This window comes from Nothoprocta perdicaria, unplaced genomic scaffold (genome assembly GCF_003342845.1).
Source record: "Nothoprocta perdicaria isolate Ctin4 unplaced genomic scaffold, notPer1 scaffold_23, whole genome shotgun sequence".
Classification (NCBI taxonomy): Eukaryota; Metazoa; Chordata; class Aves; order Tinamiformes; family Tinamidae; genus Nothoprocta; species Nothoprocta perdicaria.
In genome coordinates, this window is record NW_020455455.1 from 5507406 (window position 1) to 5533365 (window position 25960).

Consider the following 25960-nt stretch of genomic DNA (forward strand, 5'->3'; position numbering starts at 1 on the left):
AGCTTGAGCACTGTTCAGACTCCTGTTTTAGGCATAGATTGCTAGGGCAAGCGTTGCTTTTCCCTCTGTAGTACTGCACTAGCTCTGGTGCAGAGTGTTCCCATCTCATCCCTCATTTGGCTTGAGCCATCGTCTAAAACTAGATTAATGTTTGTAATTGCTGCTTTGGCAAGCTTCAGCTATGTGTTGTTTGTCTCAATTTCATAGAATAAAATATAGATTTGCATTTAAATTCATTGTGTAAATGCTGTTTTCATGCTATTTTGTGGCTGTGGTACTAGGGATAATGAGGAACAGACTCATTTTGGAGCTGAGCCCAACACCTTTGGATGTCAGTCTCACCTTACCACTCAGCAGTGCCTGCATTTCTCCCTCCTAGCTCAAGGATGTAGAAGAGTTTCAAGTCAGAGTTCTTCTCACAGAGTAGGCCCACGAACAAAAAGTAAACCAGGACTTTGGCCTTGAGAGCAGAAGTAGATTTAAGCAGAAAGATCATTTTACCAGTTCCTTTGACGCTAGCATGGGGCCTTTTGCATTCAAGGCTTTGCAGATCTTCTCTAAGGGCCCAAGACATTATTTTTCTCTATGTTACTTCCTATGCTCCTATATCTATGGGTGTAAGCTAGGGCCTTAAAGAAACAAGTGAATTTGTAWATTTTCCTTTCAGCAGATGAATTAAATGCTGTACAAAAGCTCCSCTCTTTATCAGAACCACCAGAAACTTAAGAGTTTCTGCAAAGAGGAAATTCAGAAAGTTCAATGGTCACATGTATGATCTGGTCTGTGTTTCCAGGGATTTACCAAGGGATTGCTTTGTCTCACCTCAAGCAGTCAATATGCTGGAGATCTTCATTTTAACAAACAAACAAAATGAAGTGAATGGAAGTGAAGAAGGAAGAAATGAATCTTATGAAGCAAAGCATGAAGTTACTGTAACTAGGAGGTGCTGGTAGATTTGCAGTGTTCCCGATTTGGTCTAGGGGGTTGTGAATTAGCTTAGCCAGAAGGAAGTTCGAATCCCACAGACATGGAGGATTAACTTGCAGAAGTGCTGGGGACTTAATTCAGGTGAGAGAGACAGATGCAGCAGGTTTTCACTTCTATATAACTAATATCATGTTCAGAAATGAAAATTATTCAAGAACTTTCAAATGGTACCTAAGAAATCTTTGAGAAGCTGATTTTCATAATTTGAATTGAACTAAAAAGACAGTGGATTCTGTGATTTCCCTCCTCTGATACAATTTAAAGGAATCCAAGAGAAAGAGGAAATTACAATGTCTCTCCTGACTGTACTAAAACTATTGATGTCATTTTAGTCTAATGCTTAACTGTTAATATTGATGCTACTATGCTATATTCTGCAGTCAACGCTATAATTTAGCTAGTGAAAATACTAATTACATTATTACCGCTGTACTATAGTTCAAGATATTGCATAAAAGATTGAATTAGAAAACACATACAAGCAGTGCTAAAGCATGTTTTAGTGCTGGGAATGCTTTTCAGACCAAGAAAGCTGTTACTGAATCGTGCCGTCCTTCACAGGGAGCTGCTCTCACTTGGGTGAAACGCGGTCCTCAGTGCTCCGTGTTTTATCCTACCACAGATCACGAGGTAGCTGAGTACATCCTGAAGAGCTGAGCACCAACAAATCTGGTGTCTATAGTAGCAAGCAGTTGTGTTCCGTGTTGGGCACTAACAGGCTGTAGACAGGAACTATGGGGAGGTACTGAAGTCGCCAAAAGTTTTCCAGAGAGATTTTGGCAGCTTTCTCTTCCATGTTAAGAATACATTTGTGACTAATTCCTATGTCCAGTTTGAATTGAGTTATAGGTACTCAGCTTAACTTTGGTCATTCCTTTCATCATAAAAAAAATGAGAGAGCTAACCTGTTAGATTTCTTCCTTTAAATCCAAGTCTAAATCTAAATCTATTCTTTAAATCTAAGATGCAGATTATTTCTGCATCAAAATCAGTGGCAAAACTCTTCATAATCTTGTGGCAAAATTTGTGCTCTCTGTTCCCAAAGAAGTTTTGTCTTCATTGAACCAGATTTATGATGTGTTTTATCACTATTATCATATTCATAATTCAGTCTGATTTTTCTGTGCATGTTAAAGCAATTGTCAACCTGGAAGGCTGGATTACTACCAAGATTGAGCTTTTGTTGCCCAACAGTGCTATAATTATATTTTAGTCTATTGAAAAAAAAAAGACAATGTAGATGTCTCATGGAATTATGTTTATGAGAAGGCTGAAGCTCCATTTACTTGCAATGTCATTAGAACTCTGAAACAAGTGTATAGCCTTGTACATGGTGTTGGTTTAGACAGAGTATTTATTTGGTCACACTCAGTCAAAGGTTTCCTTGCTAAATTAAAATAAATGCTGGTTAGTTCAATGAATTACAAAGATATATAGCATAATTTCAGGTTCTCAAGTCACAGAAAATGAGCCCCAATAGTGGAAATCAGTAGAGGATCAAAAATGATGTATACACTACATTCCATATAAACAAAGAGGTGAAGGTAGTTTACTGAGTTCATTTTTTATGACTCAAGTAATGTATAAAATTAGGAAAGAACAGCTCCTATTTGTAATCTGTTCTGACATTTGTATAACCCCTCCCCATACATATATACACAGATGTCCTTGCAAGCATGGTCAGTTGAGACCATAATGGATTCTAGCCTTACTTWCACAAGACTTTCCCCTGTAAAGCATCTTTAGTGCTTCTTGGCTGTGGGAGAGAAGGTCATTGGCATGTCTMCTGCCCATTAATACCAGTTTTATGGTACTAATTTCCATGACGGTCTGCCAAATCCCACCTGATTCCCACTGTGGTAAGAATCAGGCCTTGAATCAATGTCACCTCTGTTCCTTTGYGCCAGGATCAGCCCTGCTTCTTGCTGAAAACAAAACAGAAGCGAAGAAATCACTTTTTTTTTTTCCTCCAGCAAAAAATGGGAGGATAATTTTCCAGTTTTAAATGGGAGGACTGTAGGAAATATTCCCAAAACTTTGAGGGACTGGCTTGAGCTCTGTATATGCAGAAGACTGCATCACCTGCTGTGCAGGGGATGAGTCAGAAAGGGGGTCGGAAGAACTGAGGACATGGTGGTGCAGCAGTTACCTGCTCTGGGATGTGAGTACGTGGGGAAGCTGCACGCTTGCTGTCTCAGTGGTGAGTAACGCCTCCTTTTGCAGTGGTCTTCTARAGCTGCGTGGGGCTTGTCGTTGTGTCTGCTCCTGCCTTGGAGCCAGGCACTTGTGCCTGGTTTGTGCCATGGTGGTGGTGCTGCTCAGGGCAGCATGACGCTTTCTCATGGTTCCTACAGACATCCTTGCTCCCTGGGGACTGCTACAAGGAGACCTTCACCAAGTCTGTCGGTGGTGTAGCAATATGAAACTCTGCTCTGTTCAGTCACTCCAGAGCAAATCCTACCCTAGCTTCTCCGTGAGGCCTGCAAGGGCTTGGRGYGCACCATGGGGCAGCCAAGCTTCCAGGAGAGCAGGCGTTGGACCTGTGCTCCCGGCCTGCACTCATGGCCATGGAGATGGAGCTGACACCAGTCTGGCCTTAGCTGCAGGGCCTTAGCTCCCCACCGCTGCCCAGCCACAGGGCAGGCTGGGGGAGCTGTGGGGCGCATGAACCCACGGTACCGCTGCTTGGGCGAGATGTGGGGAGCACCTCCTGCTGCTGCCAGCATCTCGGGGGCTGCGGAGGCTTCATTACTGCTTTGAGGCCGAAAGCTGCCGTATGAGCACTGAGTGTTATTGCTGTTTACTGAGCTGATCAATGTGTGGCTGACCTTAATTCATTTTCTTGTGGTAATTCCCTTGGTTAGAGTGGAGAAAATGAAGCATTTCGGTGACAGTGTTTTAAGAAATTGCCATTTCAGAAGTTATGGCTGTGCCTGTGATGCATGGCCCCCTCTGACAGCAAGGGTGCGAAACTTGRCTTTCACTCGGAGGTGTGGAGTTGCTGCTTGGATCATTTCCCCTTATTTATCCATCCATTTATCCATTTACCTTATTAATTTTTTTTTCCAGGCATTTCCTAGTCACAAAATCTGTTAACATTTTGTCAATGACTCGAATGAATAAGAGGTTATGCACTGCTATCCTCGGCCTAAATATAAGCCAACTATCACTTTTTTTTTTGCTTTAGAAACTGATTTTCTCTTCATGCTAGTATAGCTGTCCAATGGAAATGTTGGATAAATTTATTGTTTCATTTATAATGGATTATTGCTCTTGCAGCTGTCTTAAAACACTTTAACTACTCTGATCTAAGCAGCAGTTCTTAAGAGACAACAAACTTAAAGATGAAAAAAGTCCAGTAGTGTCTTTATTTTATTTTATTTTATTTTATTTTATTTTATTTTATTTTATTTTATTTTATTTTATTTTATTTTATTTTATTTTATTTATGTGTTTATTTTTTCAACTGCCTTTGAATCTGCTTCATAAACAATTTGAGTTCATCTGCATAATGCCGGAGAGCGAGGAGTGAATGCTGGTTTACTGCAGCTTGTTTTGTGACTGCCTGAGAAAAATGAGTCTTTTACCCTCTTGAACATCATCTGGAGTTATAACAAAATGTGTTCTCAGCTGGATTCCTTCTATGTGAAATGAAACAGAGCTGCATCTGTACACACCTAAAAAGGACACATAACTACAAAAGATATTGAAAAGCTGTATTTTGCTGGCTCCCTGGAGAATTTTCTCTAATCTTAATGAAAATTATTTGAATCTTGAAGGATGGATATACCTCCCCCTTCCCCCAGCCTGAGCAGTCTAAAGGACCAGACCCGGAGTTTGTTTTATGTATTGCCAAGTCACCTGACAAGATGCTAGTGTGAAAAACCCTAGCAATAACCAGTGAAGGAACTGAAAAAAAAAAATTAAAAAAAAAGCTGTAAAAAGTAATTTAAGAAAATTCAGTAGTAGGATAATATTTAACAAAGCAGCTAATTAAACTTCAATTGAATTTTCAATGCAATCTGCTGCAAACGCATGAAATGTGGTGCTAGTGTGTCTGAGTCCTGGGGAGACAGACAAGTGGAGAATGCAGAGAAGTGAGTCAAACACATGAAAGTGCGGGATGRACGATGCTGCAGAGGGGCTGTACTGTCTGTATGAGGACCTCCAACGCTCTCTCAGGTCAAAGCTGCTTTCAGCCTTCGGTGGGGATGCTCACCCAAGGAGAGGCGTTCAGGAGGCAGCAGCACAGCTCCCAGGGCCAGAGTGAGAGGAGCAACCTCGGCAAGAGGACAGAAGCGTGAGGAAACTGGGAGCCCTCCTGCAGGGAGACTGGGAGCACTGTGGACAGCAAGCAGTATTTTTAAGCTTGATATAAATTCCTTCCTGTTTAACTGCTATCGACTACTGTAGATTGGTCAACCACATAAAGGAACAAAACAGTGGAGGCGTTTGATCTTACTGTATAATGGAGTGGCTCTTCTCACTAGACGAGCGTTTTTCTTCAGTTCTACAAGTGCTTAGGCCTTAACTGTCTTATGTTGCCATATTGTTGAGCCCTGAGGGGGCAAAATAGGAACTGATCACAAAACGCAACGTTTCCAAACTGAGGAGCAGACACGCTTGGGATGAGCCACACAGTGTAGCTTTATCAGATGTTGTGTAAAATCTCAAAGAAAATCTCTAGCAGTGAAAGGCTTCGAGAGGAGAGGAAACTGTTCTGGGCCTCGGAAACGTGGCACGTCGGGGCCTGCCGCTCTGCTTGCACTTTGTATCCCAGGACAGGATTCGGGAGCGAATGCAGCTCCACTTACCCTGCAAGAAATGCAAAATTTGTTCCTTGCTTCAAATAAACAGAATTTGTTCCCTGCTCCAGTTTACCAGACAACTTCCTCACGATCCATCTGTGCATGTATTTTAATGACTTGCTTTCGAAGCTGCGAGCTACGGCCTCCCTCCCTTTCCCTCCTCTCGCYGTCCCTGTCGGCCAGCTCTGCGTTAACCGTCCCGCTGGTGTGGGAGGCGCAGGAGGCGGCCGCTGGGCACGGCCTCCGCGGCCCTCCTTTGTGGCGGCGCGGCTCGGCTCAGCTCAGCTCGGCTCGGCTCGGCAGAGCCTCCCTCGCTCCCCTCGCGGCAGAGCCTCCCTCGCTCGCTCCCTGCCGCACGTTGCCCCCAGATGCCGCGGGGGCGACGCTGATGGATGGCTCTGTGTGTGGGTGGTGATGAAGGCGGCGGGGGAGGGGGCCGCAAGGCAGCTCATCTAAGTGGTAGCAGAAGTGGCTCCTTGGCTGGGCTCGCCGCTCCTCCGCGCCGCACGGAGCCCAGGAGATCCCGCATGGGGGCATTGGCAAGGGGGAGATACCGCGGGAAGGGCTTCAAGATACAAACCAAAAAAATAAAATAAATAAAATAAAATAAAATAAAATAAAGTAAAGTAAAGTAAAATAAAATAAAATAAAATAAAATAAAATAAAATAAAATAAAATAAAATAAAATAAAATAAAATAAAATAAAATAAAATAAAATGGAAGTGGGAGCAGCTGGGAAAGATGGAGAATTTTCCCTTCTCCAACTGAGCTGCGGAGGGCTGGGGGGCTGGCCCAGCGCACACTAGCTGCAGACCCTCTCTGCTCCCTGCATTGCAGACCTCCCCCTTGCCGGGGTCCGGTTCCTACCCACCCGCCTGCCCTGTGCGGTGAGCGGCAGGGCCTCCCTGCAGCGGCGCAGGCCTGTCCGCGGGAGCGCGTTCGCTCATGGGGTTTCCACCACAAGGGCGACCTTCTGCACGGAGCACCGTGTCCCTGTGGTGATAGGAGGTGGTCTCTGCTTTGGAGCTGAAACAGGCTGCGTTGGGCTCCCAGCGGGGTGACTGTGGAGCCAGCAGGCTGAGGCACCAGCTTCTGCCAGCCCTGGCTCCAATGGCAGGTGGTGGAAATGGAGAGGCAGGATCATCCTCCACCAGCCGGCTGAAGAGGAAGAAGGGAAAGCTCAGTGATCCTGGCCATGAAAGGCTGCTGTCCCAGCCCCACAGACATTCAGGGAAGGGCRAAGTGGTGAGAGATTTAATCAGGGGTTTCTCTCTTTTACATAGACCTTTATTCTTCAAGGGTTGCCAATGGAGAAGGAGGAAGCCAAATGTGAAACTCACTGGCACATTCTGGACCTTCCTCACTTCACTGGTCTGGTGGCCCTCGAGGCGCTGCCTGGCAGGTCAGGAAGACAAGGAGGGAGATGAGCACTGCTGGCTGTGGACACTGAGTGTGTTTATCTACGTTGCAAACCTAGGACCCAACTGGGAATTTACCCCTCTGAGTGAGCACTGGCAATAGAAAGTGTTTGGGTCATTGAGTGGCAGGGCATGTCAAAAGCAAAGCCGTTAACGATGACGTGAGGCCGGTGGTCCCTCCACCCTGCCACGTCTCCCACAGGGCAGTCGTGGTGCTGTTTTYAGTGGGCATGTGAGCCCGGCCTGTCCTGTGCCTAACAGTATCTCTAGCTGTTGGGTTGGTATGTTGGGTTATCTGCTTAATAGGGTGTTTTAGTATCTGCTTGTGGATTCATTGCTCACCTGCTCAGATTTGTGAGGTCTTATTGAGCAGTTTCTTGCATGCAAAAGCTTAGTATCATGTGCAAACCTGGAGAGTTCACTGCATGCTCCTCTCTTCAGTTTCTTACTGAAAATAGTGAATGAGCCAGTCCCATCATCTATCCTATAGCCAGGCACTCTTCRACTGCCAGCTTTCCATCCTGAAAACTGACCATTAAGCCTTCAGTTTTGCTYCCTGCCCTGCCTCCAGCTTTCAATCCATGAGACTTCTTCCTCTCGTCCTGGGGTGAGAGTGAGAAGGATGAATTGTTAMAAAAGAAGGGATAGTCTGTGTGAGCAGCAGAGACTCTAACCCTACCCTGAAATCAACTCTAATCCTATCCTGAAATCGTACAGCGAGGATTTAACAGAAGAAATGTGCACAGAACTGAAAACAATATCTATAGACAAAATCACTGGTCTAGAGAAGCATAGCAATAAGAAGTTAGGGGACCAACCAGCAAAGGCAGGTGGCAGTTCTTATGTGACACCTCATGAGTGGGAAATGCTGCTCCTGGGACGCTGAGAGGATCAGGTTTGGGAGAGGAGCTGGAAGGCCACCAAGCCCCGGCCTGTGCCTGTTCACACACCGCCAGCTTCCAAGCAATGCGCCTTGTGCATCTCCACCAGCATGGTGAGAAATTCAAATGCTGAAGCAAAGTCTAATACAGCTCTGCAAATAAAAGYGGAGGAGGTGTCAGTAAAGGATGGCAGGTTTCCTCGGGGCTCGAGGCGGCTGCAGAGACAGCCCTGCGCTGGGAGGAGAAGGCACYGCGAACGCTTGGCTTGGGCAGGCCGTCATATCTGTCATCATTACAAGCACGGACAGATGATGATGATCTCTCCATTCTGTTTCTGTTTTTTCTCAGTCTCCAGAGATGCCCATCCAGCTGTTCTCACCATAGATTTATTCAGCTAATTTTTCCATTTTCCCTTTGTTTTGTACAGTGTTTCCTACCTTAGGGTCTTCATTTTGCCACTCAACCAGTGGTCTCCTTTCCATACTCAGGGCTGCTTTCTGCCTTCGCTGTCTCGGGGCTGCTGACAGCTTTCCGGGGCTCTTTGCTGTGTTCCTGCCCGTCTCCTTCATGGATTTCCCGTGCCGCTCTCCCCCGCGTGCAGCGGCCGCGTGTGCAGGGTGCGGGCAGAGGCAGCACTGCGCACGGACCGGGGGCTCCCTACGCTCTGCATGAACACAGGCTGTTCCTGCCCCGGCTCCTACTGCTCCATCCCTCCTGCACTGAGCCCCGTTGTTCCTGGGCTGGCAGCAGCAGCAGCAGCGCGGCTCCAGCCAGGCAGCTGACAGCGCGGCTCGCTCCGCTGCTGCTGCTGCAAGGCTTTGGAGACGAGTTGTCTTCATAAGGCTGCCCCAGGGAAAGGATTTTGAGATGCTGGTTCCTTGCTGGAGTTTGCTRGGAAGGTACTTGAATCATTCGCAAATGTTTCCCGTTCTCCAGTTTTGGTAAGCACTGCAACCAAGGTGTTTAAGTACCTTTGTTCAAATGACATGACAGGGATGTGACCCCGAGCCTACACAGTCTGGTGCAGCACGGGCTTCACACGCGGGCACTCAGTACAGTTTGGAACAGCCTGGCACTTACTGCCGAGGTGTTTTGTGACAGCACAGGCTTAAAATGACGACAGGAGTCRCCTGGGCAGTGCGTGGGCAGTGTCTCGCTGGGATCGCTCCTACCTGCTCACGGCAGCCTGCGGAATAAACAGCCGAGCGCGCGGCCGCTGCGGGGAGAAAACGCCTCTGTGATGGACGATTTCCAGGTGCGACCTTTCACCGACCACGGTAGCCAAAATCGCTGCAGAAAGAGGGCACGAGGGAAGATTATGGGATAACAATAATAAAAAAAAAGAAGAAGGAAGATCAATCAGGTGAAGGATTCTGTTGTTAAGCGAGTATCAACTATTTTTAAAATACACAGCCCTCTGACAGGCCAGACCGCACCTCCACGGGCTGGTGATAAAGCCACCGCTGGCTGCAGTGGTGCAGTCCAAAGGGCAGGCTGGGCAGCTCGTGTGTGCAGAGCCTATCTGGGCTGAGCTGCCATGGCGTGGCCGAGCGGCCGAGCACACCGTCAAGTCCATAGTGGAAACATGACATTTCAGGAGGCAAGAATCTTGTTGTTTCAGTGGCATGGGGCTCAGATACTCCTTTTCTATACTTGACACAGCATCACTCACATCAGACCAGGAAAAAAAAAGGGAAGAAATCATTTTTATATCTATTTGTGACATCACTAAATTTAGCACCACTAACGAGTTTTTTTTAAAGCAATTGTAAAAATACTGAGTCTAAGAGTCTGATAATAAAAATCTTTGCGTAARGCAACATTACTATTGTATCTTCTTTGCTGGCACTTTGAGAGCTGCTCTACATCCCTTACATTGTCTGGAACTAAAACCAGCCATCAGGCTCTGGCACACTGGCATTAGGAAATCTTTCCAGCTACTCTGAACCCCCAAAGCAAACTGTGTTTTATGTAGCTRAAATAAATATATAACGAACATGAATGCAGGCTTCTCAGTTCATCCCCATCAGTACAAAAGATCACTTCTCTGGTCTAATTTCTATGCTGCGTGCAAGAGGTTTCGAATCACAATTTTGGAATCAGGCGCCTGTTTCCATTTTGTAACATTAYCTTCTATAGATGGGGGAGTTTGTAAAATACAGAGCCACATATTGAGGAAAAATGGTGGAGAAAGAGTCTTGCTTGTGATTTTTTTTTGCTCCCAAGGCTGCCTGCTCTGAAACGCATGCGGATGCAGCTCTTGCTCCTGTGCTCCAGCTATTATTATGTGCTTTGCACCTTTAAATGTGCCGAGCATCGTATCTGTCTGCCAGGACTGTGAGGATTCAAGATGGAAGAGAGACAGGCTTTGTTTTCTCTCTCGTGGAGATTTTGTATTTCTTCTTCCTTTACCATTATGTTGGCTTGCAGAGAGGGTAAGTAAACAATTCCCTCCTGCCTGCCATATAAAAAAATACGTATTTTCAGTATACAAGGAGCAAAAAACACTTTTCTTTCCCCCCACTGCACAGCAAAATTACAAGGAAAGAAAAATGTACAAAATCTCAGGGAGGGAAGGCAGAGCGTCTCCCCTGCTGCACTCTCTGATTCAGTCTTCCCACAGCAGCCGGGCAGGCTCAAGTCTCATATTTAAAACTGAGATACAAAGAGGCTGGATTAAGAGCCGCATGTTCCTTACTGCCTAATTGCTGTTTCCGTTCCGAAGTGACCCGTTCGGAGCCGCTGCGATGACAAACGTGCGCCGCTGAGCAGAGGCCCCAGCCTCGCGGCTGCTTTTTGCAAATGAGGCACTTTGTGTCAGCGGGTTTCATTTTCCTACACATTTGCTCATCCTGCAGAAAAGACAGAAGTAAAAATCTTAACGAAGGTCTTTCTTTACCTGTAGCAGGTTGCTAGTTTAATTAGTTAGGGACTGATCTGGTTATGTGACTCCTTTTGCATGAGCAAATAAAGCGGCTTCAGGGAATGAGGGTTGCAGGATTGTGTCGGGCCCAGCTCTGCTAACCTGGGATGAGTTTTTCCGAGAAGTGACTGTTTTGGGAGGCCGAACCTTGAGAGTTTTGTTTCCCCTGCCCTGACACAGGTTCACGGCTGTTATTTTGGAGGGGAGGTGACTCTTATAGATGTGGTCCAAGGGCAAGCCAAGGCAAATGAAGCCCTGTCAGTATTAGAAACTGTTATTATGGTCCTAGGTTTATATACGTGGCCAGTCCCCAAGATTTCCTGGGGATGCTCTAAAAATTTGTGGAGAGACCTGTTGTTTTTCTCAGAACTCCTAAGGCACCACTTGCCTTGGTCCAGGGGCTCGCGTGCCGTGGTGCTTTCATACCCTTCTGACTGCTCTTATGGGGCTCATGGAGAAAACTCCTTGGCCCCGTACCTCCTAGGAGGTTGCAGTTCAAATTTTTGCTGCTGTTCCACCAAATATATTATGTTTTTTATTTAATATAATTACATAGGAGCTTCTTATTTTAAAAATTACCTTAAAAAACAATAATTAGGGAGCTGTCCCTACTCTTTCCTCCAAAGCAGGTTCCACAGGGAATAAAGAACCTAAGATGTGATTTGCTTTTTATCACTTACAGCATTAAAATGGCTATAAATGAATTCGAATGTAATTTTCTAGAGAAAATAATTCCTCTGTTATACAGAGCCTATTTGCTGTACTTATCAGAACCTGTTTTACCTGTGTAATTTAAAATTGTTTAGAAAAATATCCACTTTTTTCATTGTGCAAATCTCCCGTCTATCTTTTTGTGATTCTCAACCACCGAGACTACTTTTTCTACTATAATTAATTCCTACAAGTAATTGGAAAAGGCTTTTATACATACAAAGTGCATAAGTACGTAGCTTCACTTTTAGCAGTGCAGCTGCTTGCCAGCTCTGCAGCTACATGATTATTCTGTTACGTTGCTGTATCTCTTTCCTGAAATGGAGCTAGAATAATGTATACTAATGCAWACAGTGTAGTAATGTGTGTGTAGGGGGTAAGTAGAGTGTATTAGTGATGCTAACACCTCTGTGTGAGTAATACTGCATCTGCAGTAAATGTTTTACCAGCGTAACTACATTGGTAAAATAAAATTACACTTCTACCTAATTATAATGAAATACAAATAGGGAGTAGAGCAAGATGCACTGGTTAGTCCTTTATTCCAGTATGTTTCCAGCTGCAAGAGAACTGAACTATCACATTTTCCCATATGTGTTCTTTTATTTTTTTTCCCCATAATGTCAAGGATTTGTTATTTCTAAATGCAATCACGACATCAGTCACAATGGAAATGTATTTAACTTTGCCCTGTGCTCTGCGTAGACAAACCTATATAAGTCAAATAGTGGGCTTTCAAAAACGAGCTTATCTCCAAGGTTAAACAAGGTGTGGCAGCACTGACATGGGTCTCCCGAATCCAGAAACTATGTTGTTTCTCCCGCCCTGATCGTGATCCTCAYTCTATAACGTGAAGCAAGTTTAATCTCTCTCTCTATTTACATATTTTTAGCACCGTCATATACTTTGTTTTCAATGAAGATGTTATATTTAGAAGTTGCTCAAAATGTGGAGCATGTGTTAAATTTCTTTTGCGTAATCTGTCAAGACTAATTTGATTTGAGCCCAATGCCTTTTTTTCCCCCCATCTGTTTGGGAAAGTGCAGTTGTAGAGACATCAGTCATGTAACACTTTCTGTGAAACAGCTTTACTGACAGTTGGGAGTTGTCAGTAACCATGTGGATTTCAAACTCTCAGTCTGGCTAGGAAGGAAAAAAAACCCTCTCTGACACATAATTTCCACAGAGCCGTAGAATTTAAGGCCGGAAGGAACTGGAATGATCATCTAAGTGACCTCCCGCCTCACTGAACCTATAGTATTTGCAACAAATAAGTCATGTTTCAAGCCCAAGAGCTGCAGAAATCACTGGCTTTTAGAGCAAACATACACTTTTAATTTGTAAGCATTCGCTCCGTGCAGTCCCAATAATTTATTTCAATAGCTAATTATCATTTATTCAGTTCATAGATATGCTGCGTACATAACTGTGCTATATTTCCTGTTTAAACTGATCTAGCTTCAACTTCTGACCTTCGTGAAAGATTGAAGAGGTGTCAAACCTCTGCTCCTCCTGCTCCAAGCAGACCCCAGCCTGCTCCAGCAAGCAGGGGAGGCAGATGCCCATGRCACCAAATCGCTGGAAGGAGCAAGACCCGTTTGCTGTGGGAAGGTTGTGTCCATCCACGGCACCAATGCAGGAACCAACAGCAGAGGCTCCGTGTGGGCTTAGGGCTCTGGGCTGCATCTGAGTGTAGGAGGTGGAGGAAGATGCCCTGAGGTGGTGCTAAAAGCTATTGGTTCCCCATGAGAAAGCCTTGTCCCCAGTGCTGCTGAGAAATATGGAAWTGTCTCAAAACCAATGAGGAAATCACCATTAAATTAACCTTTGGAAAGCTAGCACACTGAGAAACTCTGGTCTGTCACAATAGGACATTTTTCTGTCCCTTAGGACTCTTTGGGGTTCATTCATATTCTCCTCTGGATGTGGCCATCACAACAGCTCACAGGAGCTGATGTCAGAGGTGATGCAACCTGACAGAACTTACTTGCCACTTCCTTCTATTTGTGCAGGTGTGCACAAATTTTGATGTTAGCCCTTTTTCTGACAGCAATATGCCCTGCAAATTCAAATTCATTTACTGTGGTCTCCCAGTCTTTCTCCCAACCTCTGCTGATCACCATGGCTTCCCTTCTGTTGTACATCTTTAGCCTTTGCAAGTGCCTGAGCTTGCCTTTGGCTGCCTTGAAAAGCTGTGGGTTTCACTGTGCTCATACAAAACGACCAAGGTGACTCTGAGCATGTAGCCTTCAGCTATTTACCATTGCCCCATCTCTGAATTTCTTGCAAAGTTGCTCAGAAATCATTGTGCAGATTCTTCCAGAGCAGTGCAAAAATATGAAATAGTAAATATGCTGTTACCTTCTTCTTGAAGTCCCTCATAACAATGAGGGCTTGCAAGCAGGACACCTTTGTTGGTGCCTGTAGAAAGCCCTTGCACCATGTCCTTGGGTGGCTGCTGTGCTGGKCTGCCCCATCTCCAGCGTTACTTGCCCCGCTGCTCTTGGCCCAGRGACTCCCAACGTCCCTAGTTTCATACTGAGCTTTGCACGGTCGGGGAGCCTTCTAGCAGAGCATGGCTGGGGTCGTTCGTGTTGGATGGGTGGTGAGTCGCCCCGTTGCGAATCACCCTGACTCGCCAGCCATGCCACTCCACTCCTGTTTCCCATCAGGGCGTCGCTCATCTGTGGCTTTACAGTCAAATGCATCTGAATCTAAAAACTCTCATTCTTTTTTGTTATTATCCAGGCTTSATCTAGAACTGGGATATTAATAAAGTATATTTCGTTATCCTCAAGCTCGGTGGACCTCCCTGTATCTGGCTTGCTGCAAGKGAAGGCATTTGCCCATGGTGACACTGGAAGAGGAGCTGTACTTGCTCACCACATGGTGGTGGTGAGGAGGGAAGGCATTGCAGGGGCCTGTGCACAAACCTGCGCGCTGAGGGAAGCACCGCACCAGCTTAACGCCAGGCCGAACAAGCAGAATCCTGTTCTTCATTGGTTAATCCCCCAAAGCCCCAAACAATCATGCAAAGAATAGGCTATTTTGAATGAAAGTCACACATTAACTTTATGTGTATATTTTGATTCCACTAAAGCTGAGTATTTTTTCCCCTCCTTCTCCCACTCATTCATTTGACCTGGTATTTATATAAAAGCAGAACAGACGTGAMGACTGTAATTCTTTTTTTACAGCAAAAGGCTTGACACAAAACTTGGGCTGCTCCTGTTGCCAGAAGGTGAAGCAGCCTGGCTGTACGGTAACGCATGGCCCAGTGCCACAGTGCAAATAATGYGCTGGTTAATCCTCCCCGCTTTGTTCTGGCCCCCTCCTACCGGTGTCTGGTTTCACGGTGTGGCACAGCCAAAGGTCACATAAACTACATGATGTCCAGAGTCGCTACTGAAGAAGAAAATCGGAAATGTCTCTCCCAGCATTTCAGAACAGAGAGAAAAATTAATTTCTGAAGCTTCCTGACTCGCCGTCTCTCGTTGCTGTTTCAGGAAAGGAAAGCTGTGGTACACCTGCAYGCAAGGTGTTACAAACACTTCTGCATCTGGCTGGCTCAGTACCTTCCTCAGCAACATGTTCTTTCGTTGGGTCCTTGAACATTTGCCACCAGGGACAGTCCCAAACTAGAAGAGACGCGGAGCTTTGTCTCCAGCTGGGCTGAAGTTGCCGACTGATTCACTAGTTACCCATTTTTCCCCAGATTTGACTCAACAGACTGTTCACAAAAACACAACCAGTCCCAGATTAGTCAAGCCGAAGCCTGGTGTGCTCCACTACAGGGGGTTTTGGCACTTTCACATGGCTCTTGTGAACGTAGCAAGCGGCTCCTGCGAGCGCTTTCTTTTCCTCCATGGCTACAAAAGTGTTTTTATTCCAATGGGCTGGAACCCATATGAGAGCAGCTAGCAGGGGCAGATCAAATGTGCACATGCTTACTCAAAACGTTAGACAGCTCTCCTCGCCTTCCTTTGAACCAGGCTGCCTTGTGGTTTCTGGTGACTGCTCATCATACCCTCCGTGTGATGCTGACACATATAGGACTTATCTGGAAAAAGAGAGAGGAGCACAAGACAAAAATCACTTCCTGTACACCCGGCTTTGTCTTTTTCTATAAAATGTTGTGGACTTTCAAAGATCCTTTCAAGAGCGACTCCCTGGGTCACGTTTGAATGGTTGGTGGGGCTAGAGGAGCTGCCCGTGGCTAGATAGATGGGGGAGTGCCTAGACTCTTCACTAAGCTCATTCTTCAGAAGCTTTGTGTTTTCACAGGTGAGCAATTCAGCTCAAACCTCACATTATGATCTTCAAAATCACATCCGAGCAAGTCCTCGGCACCTTCTTGCTCTATCACAGGAGACCCCAATGCTCTGTTGCAACATGGAGGGTGTCTCCAGCAAGGCTCTCACTGTCTGTGCAGGGACAGAGCTGCTCCTGGCCAGATCTAGAAGCATTTAATTCTCATCTTGAGCAGATATGAGCACAAAGTACCCAAGAAGGGTGAGATGGATCCAAGCCGTGTGTGTTAGACCTGGTCCTGGCAGCAGCCAGGACGAGGTAGAGCCTTGTGGCATACAGGTGTGGGGTTAGCTGGGTTCATCAGCCACTTTCAAGGAGACTTTGCCCAAGCTCAGTGCCTGGTTTCCCACCCCTCCGGCCTTGCCTGGGGTCCTGGGCAGTGACACTCGTGGTCCGGGTGGGTCTAGGTGCTGTGGGACCCCAAGCCCAGGCGTTTCACCCCATTGCCCATGTAGACATCCTGGGAAGGTGGCCACCAAGGCCAGGCTCTGCCTTAGCCGCTGGTATCGCCCTTGTCACCCACCCTGGACACCATCAGCCCTACGGCAGGGTGGTGCCAAAGKGCACAAGTCGTCTTCGGTTGGCTGGCCCAGCAGGGTCTCCTTCACGGACAGCGATTCCGGCTGCTCCGCTTCCTTCTTTTTCATTGGTTCTGCCTTATTTTTATGCGGATTAACTGTTCATAATAACGCCAAGCGTTAAGCTGTGGCAGCCAGCTGAGCTGTGTGCAAATCCAAGGAAAAGGCAGCCCCGTGGAGCGGCGCGCGCGGCCCGTGGCACGAGGCCGGCATGGGAAGCGGGAGGCGCGGGTGCAGAGAGGACACCCGAGTGCGCGGCCAGCCCCGAAGCCAGGGCAAGGCCTCCCAGGAAGGGCCGGCTCACAGGGCATGAGGGAGGTGCAGAGGGAGCTGGTTCCGCTCCCAGGGGCTGCCGCCGACAGCGGCACCCGCTCAGGAATGCAGACYGACAGGCAGAGGTCATTAATGGTGATACATATTATTTTAATGGAATCATGTTTGGCCTCTTGCTTTTGTCAGCACTCTATTTTTGGCTATTGTTATGATGTGAATTTGGAATTAATGTGAAGTGTAATAAGAATCTCTCAGCTGGCAAACACAAGCAAGACTGAAAATTAAAATGCTATGTAAATCTCACAAGATTAGGGCATAAACTGCAGCAGGCGGTGGAATGGCTGAAGCTTGAAGGTGCTGGAAGGCCTCTCTCCACATTATTCCTGTAATACAAAAATCAATTTACATTGAATGTATTTTTTCAAATAGCCATCCACCACATGCTATTTGATATTACTAATGAATGCAGGAATTGGATCTTAATATGTTCCATGCAAATATTCTGCAGCAGTTTTATTAGTTCTAAAAATACTTTGTGCAATCACGGTASTTTGTCATTAAAATTGCCAGGTTTTGTGATACAAATATACTGGAATCATAATTAAAATGCTGCGGAGCTGGCTGCTGCAGCAGCATTTTGTTTTGAAATCCCAGGTCCTTTCCAAGGCTTTTGAAACACAGTTTTATGAGATTCCTCCTGCCTTGGTCTCCCTTTGTACTTATTAAAGTGAGAGAAATACAGTAGACAACAGATCACTGTAAGGCAGAGGCAAAGGGAAGAATAAGGGAAGTGTCAGACAGATTTGTACACAGCACTGGGTTGATACACAATATTCTTCCTCCAGGCTTCCTCTTCCTTTCCTGATGTCCCCGAGGAAAAGTTAACAACAACCAATTAAACAAGTTTCTGCTTTTTAGGATACGGAGCAGGTTCAAGGCTGTGAATGTTGCRGTTGGGGGTCTCAGATGTGACTGGGATAGCTCCCCTCGTACTTGGGCAGCTCCCTTAGCAAGCAGCTGCCGGGCACCCCTACGGGCTCYTTCGGGCCGGCACTTCCCGGGCACTTCATCCTGAAGGGAAATAATCCTAAATCAGGCTGGTGTTTGGGGATGCTCCCCGCTGAAATCCCTGTGGSAGAAGGTGGGGAGCTAAGTTTTGCATTGAAATTGAGATAAAACGTGAATGGTCTGAAATCTCAAAGGGCCTGATGAGTAGATAAAACCTCCGGCACCACAGCGTGCCTACGAGTCACCAGCTCTGCGCCAGTCTGGATGGCTGCTGAGATTAAAACATTCTGGCAGCACGACTAGATTGCACGGGAGTTGGGTAAAATGATACAGAGCCCTCTGCTTGTAGGTCACCGGCTTAAATCTGCCGTAAGTTCAGGGTAGGTGGAAGTCCCCCCGCCGTGCCGGTTGCTTGGAGCTCCATCTGCAGCACTGTTGGGGGAAATATCGGCGCCGCGGAGAGCCGGAGCGAGCGCGAGTGCCAGGCCGGGCAGAGTGGCTCGGCAGCCGGACAGCGCGCGGCCTCCCCACGGGCTCCAGCCGCTGAGCTGGGYGCTCCTGCCCCACGCGGGGCTTTATAAAGCGGGAGCTATTTTGGACCTGCCCAAAGGTGCTTTTTTTAATCTCTGCGGATCGTAGCGAGCCTGAGCRTGGAGGCTTCCCTGCGACTAGGCCTCTCGGTGCAGTGTGGGGCTGTGCAGTGCCCTCCCTCCCTGCCCGTGACTCAGCTTCCTCCGCGCTGCAGTTCGGGTCGCGCTTACTGCCTGCAGGAGCTTTAGGTTGATGGGGAAGATCAGCAAACACGGGGACAGAAAAGTGCCACATAGAGAYAGATTGCCCATCAGGATTCCGTTTTTATACTTCCTATCAGTAAATAAAAAAAAAAGTGAATTGAAAATAAGACACCTTATTTAAATAGGACTTTATTTATATGAAGAACATGACTATTATTATTTTGTTGTGCATGTAGGCAAGCAACACGGATTCTGGCACAAATTAAGGTTAAGAGCCCTCAAATGAAGACTAATGGGAGAAAAATGGGGAGCTGAGTTACAACAGCAGTATTAATATTTTTCAAATCCTTTYCAGTCATGGTTGCTGCTTTCATCTATTCTGCCACTGATTAATTTGATCAAACATTGTGAACAAATAATTTGTATTAAAAATCATGCAAGTTCCCCCCTTCATAGAGTTTGCTTCAAGCAGGTATTTATTGGATAACATAGTCTCTGACTAGTGAATGTTGACATTTAATTAATATGGAAGCTTAGCRCGGTGAATACGAAGAAGAGAAAAAGGCCCAAGAAAATCCTGCGATAATGAAAGAGATGACATCTACGTTGTGTTAGTCAGACATTTCTGTTGACATTGAAGGGTCAAATGTAGATATGTGGCAGAGGGCTACAAATAACACACTGCAGGTCGAGGTTTGCATGTACAGATAGCTTTGCAAGGGGCCTGGCGTACACCTGCTTGAGCCCTTGCACTTATATTGGATCACCACGGTGAGTATTTTTGTCATGCTTCTATTAGGATGWTGCCACCAGAATAAGGATGCTGGTTTGCAGCAAAGTGCTTGGGCCATGAAAGGGTGCCCACAGCTATRGAATTGCTTTTCACAAATTATACTGGGAAAAAGCAGTAAAATGTGGCTCGTAACMGTGCATCTCTGCTAGGGGCTCAGCAGTCACCACCTCCATGCCTGGGCCAGCAGATCGGTGTCGCAGCTCAGGAGTGCTTGTGCGCTGTCTGCACCGTGACGGGTAACATCCACCCACGCCAAAAGCAGGCAAACTGAAAGAGCTCCATCGTAAGGAAAAGGACAGTAGTTTATCAGGGAAACCAAGGGGAACGGCTTCTCTTGTCATGCATAAGGCAGGAGCGCGAGGTTGTGTGAATTTTCCATGCCATTAACTCCATAGTTCTTGAGCTGATGAAACAGATGAAAACAGTTTCGGGGAAAGGAAACAGAAAGAGCCATTCTGTGTTGTGCCCTGGTGATATAACAAGATATGCTCAATTGCCTGGTCACGTCGCTGGTCATAAACCTACCACCAAGTTCTGTTCATTCGGCTGCTTGTGCTACCCAAGGAATTGTGTTCTGAAGAGTTTATCACAGGTGCAGGAGGGTAGTGTTTTTCCCTGATATTATTGGGTTTTATAACTAAAATCCTATTTTGTGCTGAAATTTGATGGAAGAGAGAAAGAGAGAGAGAGAGAGTGCCTTTCTTTTCCTCTATTTCACCCTCAGATTTGACAGAGAAGTTTCTACTGAGTGGAAACAGATATTCCATTAAAAGTCCACTCTTGCTGTACAATTTAAATGCTTTTTCAACACCGCAAACTACCTCAAGCCAAACAGCTGGTGTTGACTAAGAGCAGTATTTCGGGCTGTTACATGCTGTGATTACTACTTCCCAAACAAGAGTTATACTTCATTTTCAGTGAAGATGAAATTAATTAGGGTGGCAATGTGATATGGGAATAAGGAGACGAGTGAAATTAACAGTTTTCACCTACCCTGAGGTTTGTTTAATTAACTATTTCCATTTGGAAATGTTACACCGGGGCTGCATTTTGTCACTAATCCTCTTTTTGAGCAAATGTTATACTTTGCAGGTGATGCATAAAACCACAAACTCATCGGAGTTACTTCCATTTTGACTATACGAGACACACTAAAGGAAAAAAAATCACGTTGAACAGACTTTCTTTCTTTCTGTGATGAAAGAACATTTTCTTTCCATATCACACACTGAATATCAGTATTTGTTCATAATAAATAGGAAGAGGTGTATAAAGAAATTGGTTGTATGTGACAAAACTCTTTTCTCATGTTCCAGGAAAATTGTCACATTAGAGAAAGCCACTAATTCCCTTTTGTTTTCTTYTTTCCCATTAAAATATACTGAACATTCTCCCAAAGTGTCAGTATTATTAGCAATGCTTATCACCTACCAGAGATTATTAATCTTTCCTCAATAATAAAATATAATATTTAAAACTTAGATCTGCATTCACAATGCACTACAGATTAAAAAAAATCTTCACTATTCTTACAGCTGTCCTAGTATTTCCTAGTCATTTATAAATGAAATAAAAATGAAAAACATCTGGTTTAGACCTGCTCGCTTAAGAATCTGATTCTACAGGAACGCTGGTTGCCCTCACATGCCCTTAATGACCACTTATTGGCAGTAACGTAACTAAGGATCTAATTGATGCTTTAGCCAGCCTTGGGACTTGACAATTGTATTTGTAARAATTCTAATTATCACAAAACAGAAGAAATTAGAAGGCAATTTGTAAGTGTGCACATCAGTGTGATTAACACAGGAAAAGTAGAGCAGCCCAAGCTGTGTGTAGCTTTGCCGATGTAAGTAGTCCACACTTAGAGGAGTGAATTATCTGAAAATAATTGCAGCTTCGGGTCTTAACAGATAAAGCAGCATTAGTCTGATCAGGTTGTCATTGCCACAGAAAAAGGCATATGATTTGTATTCAATTCAATCATCAGTTGTATGAATAAAATTAGTCTATTTTTCCTCTTTGAATTTTAACTGTGAATATATGAGGAAAGACTTAAATGTATTGGCTATTTAAGATTATTTAAATAGTATAGAAGAAGTAAATGCAGTTTACTGTTTGTTCACAAGAGTTTCCTAATGAGCACGTAGACATCTGAGTTATTTTGACTGGACCCCAAGGTCCCCTGGAATGTTTCTTTTCCCTGAAACAACCTGAGTTTCCAGCATTTCACAGCAGTAAACTCCAAATTCACTTTCTGGGTATATTATTCTACTTTTGATTAAAAACGGCTCTATCAGTGGCTGTCCTACAGAAAYTGCACAATATTTTGTCCTGCTGGAGCACATTTGAAAACACTGGATACAAAAGGAATGCAAACAGAGTGAAAACAAATTAATTAAACATTAGCAGAAACGTTTCAGGAGTATCATTGCAGCGTGGCAGCTTTCTGTACTCCCAAGTTCCTGCTTTACTCCTGCCTTCTCAAAGGAGAATTTCGAGGGTGCATTTGCTGTTCCAAACGAGCTATAAACCGTTTCACTGCCCAGTAGCCAAAGAGGAACGGCAGAATTCCKTAAAAATCTGTCACCCTGCATTCACAAACCAGGGAGCTCCTGCTCTTTGCAAGCAGCAGCCAGGCACTCACTGCCCCCGGCAGCAAGCAGCGTTTAAACAGTCAGGCTTTTCCATAGCCTTCTTTTCAGAATTAGTCTCCTTTTGTGATTTTCCTATAACCTGAGCCACCTATATTTCATAGAGGCAGAGAGGACAGAAGCATTTTGTTCCTGCGCAGCGCGGAGTACCTGGTTTGAGTTAGCTCTTGCCTGTCTGCCTCCCCTGAATGATTCTATTGATTTCAAGGGCTCTGCTTGCATGAGAAAAGTGAGCAGCAGAGACTGGATGCTAGTTTTATTGTTTCATCCAGCACAGATTCATTTTCTAGGATCAGTTATTCTGTGTGATGAATGGGAAGTACAACTAAAAAATCGAGCCTCGAAACCTAATGTTTGCAGAGACCATATGAAAGTCTGATTGTGAAATATGATCCAGAACGCATTTACTAACAGACAAAACTTGAGAATCATTTCTCATACAGGCAAGACTGTTAAAGCCAGCAATACTTTGCTTTTCTATTGCAGGCAACAGGAATTCTGCTGCACAAAGGCTAAGCACAGCAGAGAGAGAAAGGTCTGGTACCTGGGGCAGCAACACTTTCATTTACCAAAACCTTGTGCGTGCAGAAGGTAGAGTTAATTTAACTGCAAATGTTGAGAAATAAATGAAGGAAACAATACTAAATTTTGCAACAAAAATATGTCATAGGTAGGATACTCTTTATGTCCGTTTTCCTAAAGAGAGAGACAAAGGAAACAGGGTAGGAAAAAAGGGCTGTCCTGAAAGCACATACAGAAATCAAACACAGAAAACTGCTGGGGACTCAATAATGCTGGAGGTAATTTGGGCACTATTCTTTCTATTGGAAGGAGACCAGAGTATTTGGTTAAGTTAAACAGGAGCCATTTCTTTGTTCCTGAGAATAGAGAGAGCAGCATTTCAACCAGACAACTGCGACAGAGAATCCGGGGGAAAAAAATCTGTTAAAGAGATAACAAAAGAGAAAAGCACTTACACTAATTCTGTCAAAAATCAGAAAGCATCCCGAGAGGTTTATAAAGGTGATATTCTTCTAAAGGGACCAGACTATAATAAAATATTTGAGGTATGTCCAAAGGATTGGTGGTTTCTTGGCATTTTTAAAAGTTAAAGGCCCAGTAATGCCTGCAAAGTAAGTTAARCAGCTACATCTACAAGGACCAGTAAAACAGCACAGCTGTGTGGGTTTGAAACTAAATGCTATAAAACATAAGCATTCAGCCTTTATAACATCAAAATTATTTCAAGAGGTGCTGTAGAAAGACAAGCCAAAAGATCTGATGACAATTGTATATATTTTACATATGATAGACAAATTAATGAATGTATTTGCATGTATGATTCCAAATACAATGGCTCCAACACTCTACTGAGGGAAAAGGTACTAGAATTATTATAAATACGAGGGTAAAAATAGGATTTTTTGAAATCACTCACATCAAATCAGTATGTCTGCATCCTTTTACCTCCTTGATAATTTTAAATATTTACTAATCAGATTGTAAAGAAAAAAATCTAACTGTATGCTGTTATTTATTCTTTAGAATTCCACTTGTGTATAAACAACCAGTTATACTTTGAAAAAAAATTCTATTTATCATAAATTCTTATATAATGTATTTGACAACAGTCTGCATGCTGAATACATTTGGTGCAAATGCCTCAATCTTACTGTGATCAATTTTTGGTCAACACTGGTTTGCGAACAAAATATGGCCCAGCAGGTTCCATATTTAGGTTAATACAAAGATTTATTAGTCCTCTAGGTAAACATTGACCTTGGCTTCACCTTGGTCAATATTTACTTCTCAGGTTAATAAATCTTTACATTAACTGCAATTGAAATCACTCTCTGCTTAAGAGATAAAGACCAAACAGGACCTCATATGAAGACCACATTCGTCAGATAAACTCTGCAGCTTGATTTATCTTCTTGCCCACTTGTCTTTTACTGAAGAAAAAAGGTAATCCATAGTGCAATAGTTTTGCTCTGGATTATAGGGTTTTTTTACCCGCAGTGTTGCGCATTTCAGCTGCTTCTTAAAGCACTGGCAGAATGGGAATCTCATGCGCTTAGGCAGATCTGAATTTCCAGGATATTATTCTGAAAGAATTTCACATCACTGAACTATATATTTACCTATGGGCAAATATGTAGAGCGCACCAGTCGGGGAATAGCCCTCCTAGTTCCCGAGCAGGCTGCTCTTCAGCTTGCCTGATGTGACAGAGCTGACGTTTTGGGACACGTTGCTGCTGCGGAGAGAAGTGCTGACKGGGAGTGATGAGAATGACACTGCAATAAAACAACAATAATAAACAAACCAACTAACATATGGTGACCTTGAAAACAGTAAACATTGAACTTATCAGAAGAGAAGAGACATCAAAGACTTGACTTAACCCCTCTGCGGGGAAGGGGAATCTCTTCATTACTGTAAGGGAAACTGTCATGAGAAACAGCATGATAAGTAGAGAATGAAGTCGTAATTAGGAATTTCCTTCAAATCAACAGTAGTAAGAAAAGGCAAAAAGAGCAAGTCAGAAATATCTTCCCTTTCCACAGTTTCAAATATCGGTTAACCCCCATCCCATACATTTTTTTCCACATCTAAGTTATGCTTAAAACAAAACAAAAAATGAACAACATACACTTTGCCCATGGATCTCTTGGATTCAGCAGAATAGTATGAGGTATTTCTGCCTAATGGTTATGCAGAAACTGGAGACTTCTAGAAAAATAATTACTCAGATTACAGAGTAATTAAAATTGGACTTCCTGAGGAACAGAATCAAACCAGTAAAGCTTTTTCAATTTTTAAACACATTTAAGATCTCACTTAAATAAACAGCAACCACTTTACTCATGTAAGCATTCCCTTTGAAGTCAATGGGATTAGCCATGGATAAAATTCATCCTAAAATCTGTGCAGAAAGACAGGTACAAACTCAGGGAATCATTTAAATCCCACAGATTCTCAGCATTAGGCTTAAAAGATGCAGAGGTCTCTTGTTAGCCCTTTGGACTAGAGTGTTTCATCATCTGGAAATCTGGGGGGCAGGATTTGTCCTCGCTGACGTACACTCTAAAGCAAGGATTTCCAACCATGATCCTCTCATCCTCTGAGTTGTAGTTTCGGGATCTTATATTTTTCCAGTGAGCAGCACGGATGCACGTACAGCGATGTCTTGATGTCTTTCCGCACGTAGTGCAGGGGAACGTCATGCAAGCGCCCTTAATAAATCATTCTACTGGCACAAAATATTTGGCTGGCGTCGCCAGCTCTGCTAGCAGCACCGGAGAGCCGCACGATTACGTGTTGGCGTGCACACGAGCATCGCTATAGCCATGCATACATATACACCTATGCACACACAGTCCTCTCTCCTTGTTGGAGCTCCAATTAAACTGATCTCTGTGTCTTTTCTTTCTTTTTTCTTTTTCCCATTTTTACCTGAGAAGAGCAGCTTATTTTGCTAAATGACTGTCGTACAGGAGGCTGCGGGTCAGCGGAGGCTGGTACCCTGGCTTTGGCTGTGGCTGAGGGCACCGCTCGCTGCTCACAGCTTTGCTTCTCTCTACACTGCCTYGTTTTCTGCTCATGCAAAGGAAAACCGTCAGCATTTCTACATGCTTGCAAAATATATATTTTTTTTAAATTTAAGGGATAAACATCAATAAATAAATATGGTTTTCTTAATTTCCTGGCGTATGGACTCAGGGATGGGGGKTTAACCGCTTGGGGTCCGCGCTGCAGGGAAGGGAGGGCAGGGAATTCCAGGGGGATTCCAGGGAAATCCTGCGCGGTGGAGGGGGGGTCCAACAAACGGCGCCGCTGCCTCCGGCCCCGCCACGCTCGGGCGCGGCCGCCCGGGACAGCG